General features: G+C 35.5%; 1 protein-coding gene across 1 annotated transcript in view; it reads right to left on the minus strand.

Annotated features, from left to right (window-relative positions):
• NLGN1 (neuroligin 1) overlaps positions 1–16880 on the minus strand; it is a 999306-nt gene that overhangs the window by 906605 nt on the left and 75821 nt on the right. The gene's annotated exons all lie outside the window — the stretch shown is intronic.

Raw genomic sequence — 16880 nt, forward strand, 5'->3', positions numbered from 1 at the left:
ACATTGTGCAACAAAAGTTTCAAGTGGAATAAAAATAACCTGTAAATCTTTTTTGAAAATATCTAAATATTGAAAACATATTTATAATAGCATGTTTTGTGTTAGCCAGAACTGTGTTATATTAAAATTTTACCTTGTGCCTTGTCTGGGGTGAAGGGCAGAAGAAGGAAGAAAACCTAAATATTAAAGAATATTTAGCCCTGGCCGGTTGCCCATTTGCTTCTCCACCCCTCCCCCTCTCCTTCCTCTCTGTCTCTCTCTTCCCCTCCGGCAGCCAAGGCTCCATTGGAGCAAAGATGGCCCGGGCGCTGGGGATGGCTCCTTGGCCTCTGCCCCAGGCGCTAGAGTGGCTCTGGTTGCAACATGGCGACGCCCAGGATGGGCAGAGCATCGCCCCCTGGTGGGCAGAGCATCGCCCCTGGTGGGCGTGCCGGGTGGATCCTGGTCGGGCGCATGCCGGAGTCTGACTGTCTCTCCCTGTTTCCAGCTTCAGAAAATAGCAAAAAAAAAAAAAAAAAAATTTAATTAACTTTTTGTCACAAAATAGTCTTAAATATGAGCCCCCTGGGAAAGAAATTTGAACCTATTTTAGAAGCACCATCTTTCTAATGGATTTGAGATTTGAGAATGTCAGAAGACAGCAAAGTACTTGAGGAAAATTGTGATAAAAGAGTTAGAAGATATCCGGAAGAGATGGGCTGTTTGAGTTGGAGCAGAAATGTCAGGTGTCAGAATGTGCAGCAAATCCAAGCATGAAGTTTAGGCTGAGCTCAGCCCCACCAGCCCCAACCTGACCCTGACAAACTACATGTGGTTCTCTGCCCTAGGACTGGGAGGTTGATATGATTGGAGAACTATATTCCTGGGGGAGCAAACCGCAGAACTGGGGCTTCTTTCTGAACGAGCATGACAAGAATATTAGGTTGTACAACTCAGGGGACTGACAAATGTCCCATGCTCTGGCTCACAGAGGAGCAGAGGGAAAGCAAGAGTAAGTGTTCTCCATAGGGAGAAACTGTACAGCTAAAGACATCTTTACAGGAATAACCATGTACCTCTGTCTAACCGCTAGCATTCTTAAAAGTATAGTCATATCCTCTTTAATGTAGGACCTGGAAAGTCTAGGACACATTGAAAGATCACTTGGGAAACAGACCTTGATTATATTTGCTTGTTCATGATAGTTCCCATAATCTCAAAAGAGACCAAAGAGAAAAGAAAACCAAAGGCCTCTGAATGATGTAAAATCACCCAGGTGAAGGTAGAATCTGTGAGAAAAAAATAATCACCTGGATCATAATGTGACTCATTAGTTCATAGATCAAACAGAAGAACCATATGCATTGACTAACCCTGTCTTTGTATAAAAGGAAATAACCCCTAACCATTAACACTACAAATTATGAACCAAAATTACAAAGAAAGAAAGAAAAAGCCAAAGCAAAAAAGAAAAGAATTCCAAGATACAAATAATTTTTCAGTAGTGATAAGCTAGCCACTCAAAGCAGACAAAAGGACACTAGAGTAGACCTTTCATACAGGAGCAAACACAACGTGCTCAGTTGTCCTGAAGGTAGAATTTTATAACACATTAGTGCTGTCACTACTATACGATATTTATTAGGTATCACATATGTACCCCTCAATGCACATCTACTATTTCATCCAGGTATTTAGGTAGTATTAACATCCTTTTTTTAACACCTTTTTGTTACAGTTGCATAAACTGAGCTGTGACTAAAGAAATCTCCCATGGTCACAGAACTGCACGCTGAACAGAAGAGCAAAAATTAAGCACAGATGTCTTGCTTCAAAGCCAATGCCCTTCACAATAACAACACTCGTTTTCATTATTGGTAATCTGAAAATGTCTGGAAAAGTGAACATAACTAAAAAATGTTATATTCATGGTCACAATTAAGTCAGTTTTAGAATGCAAAAAAGAAATATATGTATATGTTTGTATATCCACACATATACAGCTCATGAAAGCAGAGAAAGATGTATTGCATTTAGAAACAATGTCATCAATAAAATATGAAATAAAATTTTTACATTTGCAAAAAAAATCAACAATTACCTAGAAAATTCACTAAAACAAATGGTTGTTAGTTTGTTTAAGGCATTATACTATGGTGGAAAGCCTGACTGGGACTATATTTTCAGTATAATCATGGAATTCAAATATATTATCTCTTATTGGAGGATAGTAAAGACCATATGAAGTAAAAAATCTAATTCAAACAACAGCAAAGCTAGTTTAAAAGAAAAATGGCAATTATGCTTTTATTGTTTTTTATTTTAGTTTGGTGAATTTGATTGTCCTTCACAAACCATGAAAAGGTTTCTCAACCAACTCCTCCAATCTCAGTGTGAATAAATGATAAGGATGCTTCCATTTAGAAGCACTGATTTGTGTGGCCCAGAAATATAGGAAGCCTGAGATGAATTCTTTCTCATCAGCAGCAAATATGTGTTCACTACTTACAGTGGGAGTAAAGAATGTTAAGCCAAAGAAGTACTTCCCTGCAGAGAAGTGTGAAGTAGCAAGTGTTCAAGGACCCAACTCTACTTCAAAATCTTACCTTCAGCTGAAATGAGTAGAGTTTGGGTACAAAGCAAGATAAAGATTGAAAAAAATATATTGCATGTCAAAGCAAGAAACTTACAGTTTGGAAAACCAAGGTCTCAAGGACTGAATTGAATGTAGGACCTGTAGCATTTATCATTTTGATTCTTCTTCTTCTTCTTTTTTTTTTTTTTGTATTTTTCTGAAGCTGGAAACGGGGAGAGACAGACAGACTCCCGCATGCGCCCAACCGGGATCCACCCGGCACGCCCACCAGGGGCGACACTCTGCCCACCAGGGGGCGATGCTCTGCCCCTCCGGGGTGTCGCTCTGTTGCGACCAGAGCCACTCTAGCGCCTGGGGCAGAGGCCAAGGAGCCATCCCCAGCGCCCAGGTCATCTTTGCTCCAATGGAGCCTTGGCTGCGGGAGGGGAAGAGAGAGACAGAGAGGAAGGAGGTGGGGGGCGGAGAAGCAAATAGGCGCTTCTCCTATGTGCCTTGGCCGGGAATCGAACCTAGGTCCCCCGCACGCCAGGCCAACACTCTACCACTGAGCCAACCGGCCAGGGCCTTGATTCTTCTTTTTAAGACTGGAGTCACCTTCCTAAAGAGTTCTTTTAAATGAACACTAAACACAATAAATGACACAACTAATAAATAGTATAATTCAGGAGTTTTTTACATTTTTATGATATGAAACTCTTGGCAATCTGGTAAAACCTAAAGTACTTTTCCAAGAATGTTTTAAAATTCATTTTAAATACCCTTATAATTCCAAAGAAACCAATCATTCAGTCTTCAATGTTTTAAATCAATATAATTTGTACTATGGCACTTTAAGTGTCTGTTAGCACATTAAATAACAAATAGCAAACTATAGTAGCAGGTTAAATTAGTACTTTAAAAGTAGAGATTGCTTAAAATAATATTTTGAGATGTCTGCAACATCTCAATATGATATAAAATGTTTTTAATTTTTATAAGTAATGAGGTCATAATTAGAGTTAGCACTAGTATGTCTATTGCCTAAATTCATTAAAATTAAAGACAATACTACAGTTTAACAGGGGGCATTGAATTTGTCCAAGAACTCTTGGAAATTAAAAAACACTGAAATAATATCACAAAATCATTTAAACCTAAGAATTTCAGAAAATATTATGCCACCTCATTTTGTTAATATCTGAACATGTAGACTCTGACAGGAAGTAACTTCTAATATATAAAATTATAACTATAAGCTTTACTATGTTAATATTCAAGCATTTCAACTTTTCTCTGCAGGTATGCTTTCAAGAGCATTAAAAAAATCCCTTTATCAAAGCAATAGATAATAAACATCATTTTGAGAGTAAAAAGTATAGTTAATCTGTTCAAGGTTCAACGTATATTAGAGGCATTCTTTATGTAAGCAAAAATATATATTGCTATTATATTCATTGATTTATTATAAACATTTATTAAGTATCTACTATGTGCCAGTGGTTTTAGGGTTATTTAGTATCAGTGATCATTTAATTGTTACTTGTTGGTTTCACCATTCAATAAATATATATACATTAAACTGCTGTCATAGGCAAGCTATTGAGTGTTGTGCAGCAGTGAACAATATAAATAAAGTTGTTTATTTCATAGATCCCATATTATAGCAGACAAGAAAGATTTTAAACAAGTAATTATTTAAGCCAATAATTATGCTAATTTCACCAACAGAGAGAGACTGCAAATGAGACTTTATAATAAAGAATCTTGCCTGGTCAGCGAAGGCTTTTGAGGAACTGACCTTTTCACTGAGTTTTGAAGACTAAATCTGTTGTTATTCACTGAGGGAAGAGAGATGAGATAGGGTTCAGTGGGGCAGAAAGCTTTCAGGAGGGAATGCCATGTGCTGATCCGAGACAGAAGGAAGCATGATAGACTGAAAGACACCTAGGAAGAGAATGGCACAGGACATAATAATTTTAGAGGTAGCAGGGACTCAATTCTGTAGGTATTCATAGACTAAACTAAACATTTGATCATTATCATAAAAATTACAGGAAATCAATGCAGAATTTTAAGTAAGGCAGTGACATGATAGATCTATGTTCTTAAAACTTCACTTTTATTGTGATGTGGTGACTAGATTAGATGCCAGGAGCTCAGTGAGGCTCTGCCAGTAGATCCTAATCCAGGCAAGAGATGAAAGTGACTCAAACTCAAGTTATGGCAGTGGAGACTGGAGACAGGCAAAGTTAAGGAGCATTCAGAAACGAAAAGTGGTAACTAGGTAAAGGCGATGAAAAAGAGATAAATGTCCATTATGAATTCCCTGTTTTTTTACTTGAGCTATGTTTGAAGAGGGATACCATTTACTGAGGCACATAACACAAGAGGAAGTCTAAATAGGAAGGAATGAGTGAGGGTATACTTTGTTCAATTATATACTTGTTAAACTTGAGATATCTATAAAACATTCAACTGGAGATGTCAAGCCGGCTCTTGGGTCCCTGGGTATGTTGCTCGGAATTGGGGGCTTGCCCATGTATATCTATTTAGAAGTTATTGGTCTCGAGGAACTCTGACACTAAACAGTCATATTTAAGAGAACAAGGATGAGGGGATATCTAAAAGGAGAAAAGAAAGTGATAGGAAGAAAAGAAAAAGGACAAGTGGCCAATGAGGTCAAAGGCTACTGAGAGAGCAACAATGAGAAAAACTGAAAGATGACGCTTGCTGACCTAAAGTTCTAACCAAATCTATTTTGATAAAGAATTGATGTGAAGCCAGATTGGAGTGGTTTGAAGATGGAATGGGAAAAGAGCACATGGAAATTTTAAGTTTAAATAGGTCTTTCCTAACCTTGGACTCTGGATGGCATTAGATGGGTTGAGGAGCAAATGTGAAGTAAGGAGATTTCAAGAGTCCTCATACCATTGAAACTATCAGAATATTGAAATCATAAGATATGTACTTTGCAATTTTTTTCTCATTTTCAGCTATATTTTGAATTACTTAAGCTGATGAAAAATAAGGTCAAAATAAATTTGGTGTAAAGAAAATCAAAATATTAACTATTTCTAGAAATACTAAAGCATGTAAGAGCTATCAGTTTAAGAATCTCAAAACATATTCCACCTGATTTTCATAAACTCATCAAATGTTTTATACATATGTTCTGTGTAATGTATAAATAAGCAAATCAATGACTAGAAACAACATTCCCTATAGTCTATAGATGAAAATTCTGAAGTAAAGTACAAATGTATGCCCACAGTGGTCTAATAAAACAGAAGCAAAGTTAGAAACTGCAAAGACTGCTGGTGGCTGTCAAGATGTTCCACAAAGAGGAGTTATTAGTAACTAAAGTTAACAACACTTCATATCATCAAGATTAATTGTCAGTTTATGACACATATGTGCCATTATAGACCCCCTAATTACCACATTTCTGATGTTGCTATTTTCCTCTTTTGTTGCAAATAACTCGTGTGTTATTTCTCCTCTTCAGTGAGCTGAGAAAACAGAGCATCTTTCACGGGGAATAATAAATGAAGGAGAAGGAGCCCCAGTCTGGCCTCTCTTCAGATAAGCATTCAGAATTCCCCATGAAAAATATCATACAGTGAAAATTACCAAGGATCAGATTTACTGTGATGTTCTCTGCAGCACCTATGGAAATGGCATTAAGTCTTTCAGGATAATTAGAGGCTGGTAAACCAACAAATTAATAAATTATCCCTAGGTGGCCTTGAAGAGATAATGTGGCTCCAACAAAGTGACAACATTCTCAGGGAGCACAGCAGGCACTAGGAATGTCTGGTTCTATAACAACTTAGCCAAATGGATCAACAATCAAAAAATGAAAGTAAAAATAAATGATTTAACTCAAAAGGAAAATCTTTTGCAAGTGATATTATATAAAACTGACTTATAGAAATCTTTCTTGTGGACAATTATGCTTTTATAAATTATCAGATGACAAGAATAAGCTTTTGCACATTATCTCATGCTGTTCAGTGTTTGGCTTGAAGCCCAGGAAATGGGTTACGCCTTTATAATGATGGAAAATGCAACTATAAGACAGCCAAGAGGTTCAGAAAGTGCCACTGAGGAACCAGAAAAAGAGCTTCCTGCAATGCTTTGCATGCAGTAGACACTCAGCAAATATCTGCTAATGCATTTGTTCTGTATTGCTTAATTCTTATATATTTACTTAGTAGGTTTTAAACAAGATTCTAAGTGTTCAAGTTGTTGTATATGGAACCTAACGTCTGTGAGACCTCAGGATAGTCATTTGATATCTTTAAGTTTCAACTTCTTCATCTGTAAAATAGGGGCAATTATACACACACACATATATATATATATATATATATATATATATATAATTATATATTTGCATACACACAACTTTTTCCATGTTTATTGTAGGGAAAAAGGAGGTACACTAGATAGACCTTCAAAATTTACGAAATGTCAAAAAAGTTGTATATAGTTCACAAATATAAAGTAATTCATATATAATTTAACTTTAGTTTGTATAACTACAACAAAGAGCAATTCAAGTGTAAGTTGACTCCAAAACTTGAAAATGCCTTTTTGGCTTCTGCTGCTAGCCTGATCATTATTTCCTCTACATGTTTTAACATGAAACCCCTTTGTGAAGGTCACAGGGAAAGTTACAAGTACTGCCAGGGGAGAAGGTGTCAATTAAAATTCAGTGATGTGTGCCATTTACTATTTCTCTTTCCCAGTTGTTCTACACTTAGCATGTATATGCTGCACGAAATCATTAATAGCTCTCTTGCAGGTGACTATTTCATAAGAAAAAAAAAATCTTTACATATATTTTTCAGTCCAAAAAATAAACTAAAATGTTGAGCAAAACACACAAACACACATATACAAATGAACTGGAAATGTGTGCACATGAAAACATTAGCTAGAAAAGCATATAATCCTCTTGTGAAAAACTGAATTGTAGCACAGCAGACTAGTAGTCGTTCATATTCTCAGGAAGCATTTGTTAAATATATGACTTGACATGGCACAAACCTCAAATCGACTTAATTTGTGTCATCTAAGAGTTCACACATGATAAAGGTATCTCATTTCATTGAAATGACTCCTTTAGACCCAGAGATTTATTTATATACTTCAGAGGTTTTGAGACATAAAATCCTCCTTTCCCAAGTCTCTAGGAAAACTGCCAAAAACTAGAGTTCAATGTTTATGGCCAAAAAAAGTAATAATCACTTTTAACTCTGAAGAATAGAAATCCACTCTTGATAATAGAGTTTGATTGCTGTCAAAATGAGCTTACCATTTTAAATATTTAAACTCACAAAAAATATTTGTAAAAAAAATTATTACAGTATAAGTTAAAATATCAAGTTGTAAGTATCTAGCCATCTGAAAGTCTAGGTCATGACAGGCATTACTAAATCAAGACCAAGGGAGAGGATGTGACGTTGGGATCTGTCACGGACTTGCAATCTGTGGGCACTCAGACGCTGTCTGGACCGTGACTGTACTAAGTGAATGCCCTGGGTAGACTAACAATTTGGAACCTTTTCAAATTTAAATAATTGTTCAGCATTTATTTAACAAGCCATGAATAAACCCATTTTCTTTTAATAAAATATTTTATCTATATTTACTTTTCATATTATGAGATTTTTTTTAACATGCACTGAACTTAAAAATCAAATTTTAATATATTTTCAATTATCTTGCATTACATATTTTTTCATTCCTCAAAACTGGACAAAATCTGTTATTCAAAATTACTAATAACAATGGTAACTTAAATGGCTCATAGTAAACAGAACTATTGAATTATGATCAAGAAGAATTTCTATGAGAGAAGTAGGTAGGGAAAGTCCTTTCCAATTTTGGACATTAGGTTTTGTTTTTATTTTTTGATTTTTTAAAAAAATATTTTCTAGGTTCTTACCAAAAAATATTACTAAAACTTGTGAAAGTCTGAGAGTTGAGCCATCAGAGGTCATCCAATTTCTTGTTCACAACTCTGAAGCATCTTATCAGGAGAGTTAAACAATCTTGGAGAAAGGCAGCTTGGAAGGTGCATGTGCATAGTTACCATTGAAAACCAGCAATATTTTCTTCAGTGTCTGCCATGTACTAAGCTTTTTGTTTGATGTGAAAATAAACAAGAAGTGCTTGATTCAGGCCTTCTCTAAACTCAAAGTATAGCAAGAAACATAGACAACTGGTCAAGTGATACTTTCATATGTTCTGAGTGCTGTGGTCAGGAAAGTAAAAGCCCCGGATGTCATGGGAGCTGGCAGCAAGGGCATTAACACCACACACGGGGAAGTTATAGAAGCTTTCTCTTCGAAAATGAAGCTATTTAAAGGAATGATCCTATTCAAATTTGAGATAGGATATCGGAAAACTGGCATTTGTGCAGGTGCGAATGTAAACTAGTGCAAATTTTAAGGAAGCAAGTTGTTAATCATAGGTAAGGCTTTATCTAATCAACAAAAAAGTTTTCATTATTAAAATTACCAAATATATTATGATATATGTATGAAAAATAGTGATTGCAGCATTGTTTATGTAGTTTGTTTTTTAGATATCATAAAACAAGTGTCATGGTCAATAAAAATCATTATTTAATGGCAAACATTAAAAATAGCCTCAGCTTACTTTAGGCTTTATGAATATAGATTTAATGTTTTCTAATGCAAACATTCATTTCATGACGGCACTCTAACAAAATATCAATTTATAAATTGTCAAAATTTCTGACTAGTAGGTTTTCAAGGTGAGAAATGATTTGATGACAGTTTTTGTAGTTTAAAAATTACTTTGTGATTGTTTAATAACCTTATGTTTTGTTTAAATGTGCATTAAAAATTATGATATGAAATTGGTATAAATATATATATGTATAATTTTAATTCCAAGATTTTCACAGAAAGAAGTGTCTAAATTATCTTGTGAGTTGATACTGCTAGTTTACTGGATAACCAGACATTTAGGAAATGACATTAATAAAAGGTTTTCTGAAGAAAAAGCAATGCCCTCACATTGCTGTATAACTTTCTTTTCTTGTCATTATAGAAGTAATTGGTACTCATTACTAAAAGGATTAAAGAATAGAGTGAAAAAAGCTGCTGGTAAAGTAACAAAAGCCTCAAGGTTTCAAAATCAGAGTTGGACTAAGAAGGGATTTAGTATTTTATAAAGACTTAAAGAACTCTAGTTAAAATAACAAAATAATATTTCTTAAAATTTCATTCTAAATGTGTTTTGTTTAAATATGAATAATACCAAACTATCATGTATATTGTCATTAAGAAAAATCCTCTCTTCTTTCTCTCCATCAGCCATCTTTATGTTAATATTCAAACTCATGAGCAAGCATCTCTGTCACTTTGAGTGACCTAACCTCAGCTAAATATTAATGTTCCCTGCTTGCCTGACCAGGTAGTGATGCAGTGGATAGAGCCTCGTCCTGGGATGCTGAGGACCCAGATTCGAAACCTGAAGGTCGCCAGATTGCACACAGGTTTACCCAGCTTGAGCACAGGCTCACCAGCTTGAGCGCAGGGTCGCCGTCTTAAGCTGAAATCATAGACAGGAACCCATGGTATCTGGCTTGAGCCCAAATTTCATTGGCTTGAAGCTCAAGGTTGCTGGCCTGAACACAAGGTCTCTGGCTTGAGCAAAGGGTCACTGGCTCAGCTGGAGCTCTTCGGTCAAGGCACATATGAGAAGCAATCAATGAACAACTAAGGTGCCACAACTATGAGTTGATGCTTCTCACCTCTCTCCCTTCTTGTTTGTCTCTGTCTCTGTCTCTCTGTCTCTGTGTGTCACACACACACACACACACACACAGAAAGCCAAGAGCCTTGGCCAGGTTGCTCAGTTGGTTAGACTGTCAGTTAGTTAAGAGTTTCATCTCAATATGCCAAGGTTGCAGGTTCAAACCCCAGTCAGAGCACATACAAGAATCAACCAATGAATAAATAAATAAGTGGAACAACAAATCAATGTTTCTCTCTTTCTTTCTCTCCTCCTTCTTATTTCTCTTGAAAATCAATATATATATATATATATATTTTTTTCCTTTACAGAGACAGAGAGAAAGAGTCAGAGAGAGGGATAGACAGGGACAGACAGACAGGAACGGAGAGATGAGAAGCATCAATCATTAGTTTTTCATTGCATGTTGCAACACCTTAGTTGTTCATTGATTGCTTTCTCATATGTGCCTTGACCGCGGGCCTTCAGCAGACCGAGTAACCCCTTGCTTGAGCCAGCGACCTTGGGCTCAAGCTGGTGAGCTTTTGCTCAAACCAGATGAGCCTGCGCTCAAGCTGGCAACCTCGGGGTCTCGAACCTGGGTCTTCCGCATCCCAGTCCAACGCTCTATCTACTGTGCCACCGCCTGGTCAGGCCATTTTTTTTTAATGAAAATAAGCTTATACAACTTTCTCACTTTATACATACCAACAGGGGATGGGGAGAAAGTGGAGGAGCAAAGTAGGTGTGGAAATGGGCACAGAAAGAGAATTCGCTTAGTGGTGGGGGTATATGATGTGGTCTATATTTTTTGTTACGTTGATTTGTATACTTGAAATCTGCATGGTTTTGCAAACCAATGTCATCCCAATAAATAAAAAATGAATTTTTAAAAATCATTTCATAAAATTAAATCTTTTTATAATTTATAATAAAAAGTCTCAATAAATTATTAATAGAAGGGTATTTCCTAAAACTGATAAAGTGTAACTTTTTAAAAAAATAAATGAAAGCCTGTGGCTGAAAACAGAAAGAAAGTGATTTATACTAATATCCTCTTGTGACATCTCTTAGATTAGATTTCCGAAAAATAAGTATCAATGAATGTACACTGCTCACAAAAACTAGGGGATATTTCAAAATGAATATGAATGATAAAAAAAGAAGCATTTGATATCTTTTTATTAAAGAAGAACATCAGAAAAGCAAACTACACGTCAAAGAAAGTTGTTTGATCATGCAAATGAGATGCAAAACCAACTTTTATTTCACTGGTGAAAATGCACTACACAAAAGGCTGAAAGTACTGGAGTATCGCACGTTCCCTGATCCCCTAATTATTGATGATGGCTCTGGCAGTCATCCAGCTACACAAAAGTAAACAGAAGCATATCCCTAAATGGTCTTGTTCTATGAAAACAATAAACTCTTAATTAATTAAGCCTCTTTTAAAATAAGAACAACTGTGACTAATAACCTACTTCACTGTTAAGGGTTGAATGTTTTCTCTTAAAATTGTAAACAAATCAAAAATATCTGCTTTTACGATTTTTGTGCAAGTTTTTGCTAAAAGTCTTAGAGAATTACAGCAAGAAAAATTGATATAACCTTACATATGGTTAAAGAAAAAGTAAACACATTATTCATTGTCAACATGATCATCTGCATCAAAAACCACAAATTATATAAAAGCTGCTAGACTAAAAAGTAGCACAAGACATGGTCAATATAAAAATTACATTTATATAAACTAATGACAACCTGGATAGTAAAATTGAAAGCAATTCCATTTATAATAGCATCATTATATGAAATTTTATTTTTTCACTTACTCATTGGGTGAACCTGGATAAGGTAATTAACTTCACTATGCCTCAATTTTCTAATCTATAAAATATAAGTAATATGTATATCATTTTGGTATGATTATTACAAGCATTAAACAAGTTTATGCCTGTAAAGCACTCATAATTTTGTCTAGCACAAAGTATATGTTTTTAAATGTTAGCTGTTATAATATTAATATATACATACAGTTTTATTTGTTTTGTTTTGTTTATAGCGAGAGAGAGAAAGACAGACAGACAGGAACAAACAGACTGGAAGAGAGAGAGTAGAAGCATCAATTCTTCATTGTGGCATCTTAGTTGTTCATTGATTGCTTTCTCACATGTGCCTTGACTGGGGCGGGTCCAGCAAAGTGAGTGACCCCTTGCTCAAGCCAATGACCTTGGACTCAAGCCAACGACCTTGAGCTTCAAGCCAGTGACCTTTGGGATCAAGCCAGGACCACAGGTGATGTCTATCTATGATCCCATGTTCAAGCCAACAACCCCACACTCAAGCTAGTGAGCCCGTGCTCAAGCCGGTGACTTCGGGATTTCAAACCTGGGTCCTCAGCATCCCAGTCCAACGTTCTGTCTACTGTACCACTGCCTGGTCAGGCTTATATATATACATATGTACATTAACTGATGTACACCATCTATTCCATATATATTTGCAACAGGTAAGAGTACACATTGAAGTTGTTGAGTAACTGATTCCCATTTTTATTATCTGGTTCAACTGATTACCACAAAGTGTAGGTTGTTACTAGATGTTGAAATGATGCCATTTTATATTCTTTGGACAAAAACATGTAAGAATGAAGTCCTTGTCTATTTGGGCAAACAGTGGCACAGATGTAGAAGGCAGAGACTGTGATTCATACCTCATAAACGCGCCTGAACTGAATTCTCAGACAAGTAAATCAAAAGCTGTGTGACCTAGGGAGGGATATTTAGTGTTGATGAACTTCCATTTCTTCATTTGTAAAATAATGTTAATAATATCCCATAGGTATATTTTAGGAAATAAAATTTAATATATATAAAACTATAATACAGAGTATTTTGCATAGAATAAATGCAATAAATGGAGCTCTCAATTTTTTACTATTTGAGAAATATTTAATAAAATATAATAAGAAAATATCTGAGAAACCTGTCATTGGAGGATAGGCTAAAAGATTCAGAAAGTTTCTTCTACCTCTCTCAGGAAGACACCTGTATCTGCCATGTTAGATCATTAGTATTCCAAATTTTATGCTCAAAGGAGAGGTTGCACTATCACAATTAAATTTCCAAATGTGGAAAATATTATTTGTAATTTTACTATACTATTTTTATTAAAAATCAAGACTGCAAGTAGTTAAAAGAGAAATATGGAATGATAAAAAAACTGAGAATAACAGAATTATGCTTAGAACTTTATATAGTATATATATATAATTTAAATATTTTATTACTTTGACTTGATATCATCACCTTAGATAATTTATTGGCTTCTTCAGAATTTAAAAACGAGGTATATTTATCTTGAGTGTTATGAGCATATATTTTTTAAAAGGCCATGCAGTTTACTATTAACAACAAATGCAGAAAGATATCATTTTTGACTAGTTGCTCATTGTCTAAAAGCCAACATATTCACATTATCATGTATTTGATAATTCAATGCAAATAATTTAATCAAAAGTTGCTGGTTCCTTTATCCTTCTTTGATGTTCTTCCAATATTTTCTACTTTTCAGTTGGCTCCCTTATGCAGTAATGTCTTTGCAATGGATTCTGACTTAATATGTTTTAAAATGTCTTCCATTGCCAATTACACTATGTAATTGTGACTAATTCATCACTATATTCTAATTTCTTTATAATTTATCATTTTAATAAACAGATGAACAACATATCTGTGCACTAATTTTAACCTTGCCTAGAAAACATCCACATCTACAGGAAATCCATGATAACAAACACTATCATTTATAACTTTCATCTATTTCTGCATTCAAATATTGCTTTATTGACTAATAAGAAGTATACATGTACCAAAACAAGTTGGAACAATAATAGGTAAAAGTTTAAGTGGTAGTGATCAAAGTTAAATAGTACTCTAAGATTCTTATATTATAGAAATGAAGAAATAGTATATTAATGTTAGGCACTGCTTTGGCAAGTAAGAATATATACAAATTTAAGTATAATACTAAAAAATAGAAATAGAAAAAGAGAGCAGAAAAAAATTAATAAACTCACCGAACAGCAACAAAATAAAACAAAAATTAGTAATTATAAAGCACATAATAAGAAAAAAGAAATTTAAATGGATCAGCAAACACAATGAACACACATTAAATAAACTCAGTTCAAAGATAGAAACTCTTAGAATACATTAAAAATGACATTGGCATGCTGTTCCAAAAAGAAACAACTAAAACATAATAAAGTATAGAAAAAGAAATAAAAATGAGAAATTAGACAAATACTCAAGAGAGAAAAACTGGTGTAGTTATATTGATTTCAGAGAAAATACACTTTATGGCAAAAAAAAAGTATTAGCGATAAAACAAGTAATTACATAGTGATTAAAAAAGAACAATTTACTAGGAAGACATAATAATATTCCAACTGCATGTTCCCAGTATCATTGTTACAAAATACATTTAAAAACCTAGAGGAATTATGGGACATATTGACAAAAACAAAAATTAAATTTGACAATTTTAACTATGTTAAATTTTACATAGTTAAGAAATTTAAAATACTAACAAATTAGTTTAATGGAAAGAATAAATCAGGCAAAAGTTGATTACTTCAAAAGAAACTGAGAAAACAGAAACTAAAACTGAAGAGGACTGTTTTCTCAAGTACACATTTTGAGCAAGAGAAGGCCAGCCATGAGTGTGGGAGGAAAAAATAGCAGAGAACAATTAGACTCTTGCTTCTCTCCTGTCATTGCCTTGAACTAAGTAATGCCTGCTTTAAGGACTGCAGTGACTCAGAGCTCTAGTTTCAGGTACCTGAGATGTGTATAAGGATGGTACAGGGCCGTGTGCCTGTGGAGGAATAAAAAATAGAAGAGAAACTAATAAGTTTCAGGAAGTCTTTTATCCACAACTTTTGCTCCAAGTCCCTAGCCTAATAATTACAATCTAAGACTCTTAGCTTCTTTGTGTGACACGAACCTCTTTGACAGAGGTTTGTCAGAAAGCTTCTGATGAAGCTGATACATCTCATCTCAAACCATCTGTAAATACATTAAATAAAATACAGCATTATAAAGTAAAAATGTTAAACTGAAATTCAATAATCAAAATATTTTAAAATCTCATGATATAGCACTATATGTGCATTTAAAAAATAAAACATTAATAGTTACAAGACTTGTACTTATTGGAATTTCAAAAGAATAATATGCTAAAATAATATTTGTGATATCTCCAACTATAAATGGCATGAAAACATCTGTTGATAGCCATCACTGAAAACTTTTGTAGTGTGTACTGAGCTAATGTCTACATGCATTAATAAAGAAATGCTAAAATTCAGTTAGATAATAGTGAAAATAAACATGTGACTGTTTCTTATGTTCTTGGGCATCCTGATATGGTATTTTCTCCTAACACTGCTTCTCCTCAGGGTCAGAGAGTGAAAGCCTTAACTTGAGGATTTATTCTGTGGGGCAAGATCAATGTTGTGTTGTTTGTCTCTCATCCTACTCCCTATGGTTCACCTATTCCTTCACTGCCTGGCTCACTGGAGCTAAGAGGGGCTATCAACTAAGCTACCCCCATACCAACTGCCTGATAGAGTAGTCAATGCTCCTGGGGAAAAGGAATGGGGGCGGGCAGGAGCAGGAAGGAAGAAAGGGTGACCTTCCTTGACCACTCTAACTACAATAGACTCAGAGAAACATTAACACTCAATAATTCTTATTCAGAACATCAAGGGAGCCTGACCTGCGGTGGCACAGTGAGTGGATGGAGTGTCGATCTGAAATGCTGAGGTCGCCAGTTCAAACCCCTTCTCCTGGCAGCCCAGTCAGAGCACATAGGAGAAGCAACTACTATGAGTTGATGCTCCCTGCTCCTCCCACTCTTCTCTCTCTATCACTCACTTTCCTTTCTCTAAAATCAATCAATAAAATCTTTATAAAACATACCAAGGGATAAAAACAACATTTAAATTGAAACTGCTATGTAATATTTTAAAGAAAAAAAAAAAGTTCCGGCCCTGGCAGGTTGGCTCAGTGGTAGAGTGTCGGCCTGGTGTGCAGGGGTTCCGGGTTCGATTCCCGGCCAGGGCACACAGGGGAAGCACCCATCTGCTTCTCCACCCCCCCCCCTTCCTCTCTGTCTCTCTCTTCCCTTCCTGCAGCCGAGGCTCCACTGGAGCAAGGATGGCCCGGGCGCTGGGGATGGCTCCTTGGCCTCTGCCCCAGGCGCTGGAGTGGCTCTGGTCGCAGTAAAGCGACGCCCCGGAGGGGCAGAGCATCGCCCCCTGGTGGGCAGAGCGTCGCCCCCTGGTGGGCGTGCCCGGTGGATCCCGGTGGGTGCATGCGGGAGTCTGTCTGTCTCTCCCCGTTTCCAGCTTCAGAAAAATACAAAAAAAAAAAAAAAAAAAAATAGTTCCTCAAATTCACTAAAAAAGAAAATTCTATACAAATATACAGAAATTTTTGATATTGTACCAGAGATGTGGAGACAGTGAATGTCATGGTTAAGAACAGAA

This window comes from Saccopteryx bilineata, chromosome 8 (assembly GCF_036850765.1).
Source record: "Saccopteryx bilineata isolate mSacBil1 chromosome 8, mSacBil1_pri_phased_curated, whole genome shotgun sequence".
Taxonomy (NCBI): Eukaryota; Metazoa; Chordata; class Mammalia; order Chiroptera; family Emballonuridae; genus Saccopteryx; species Saccopteryx bilineata.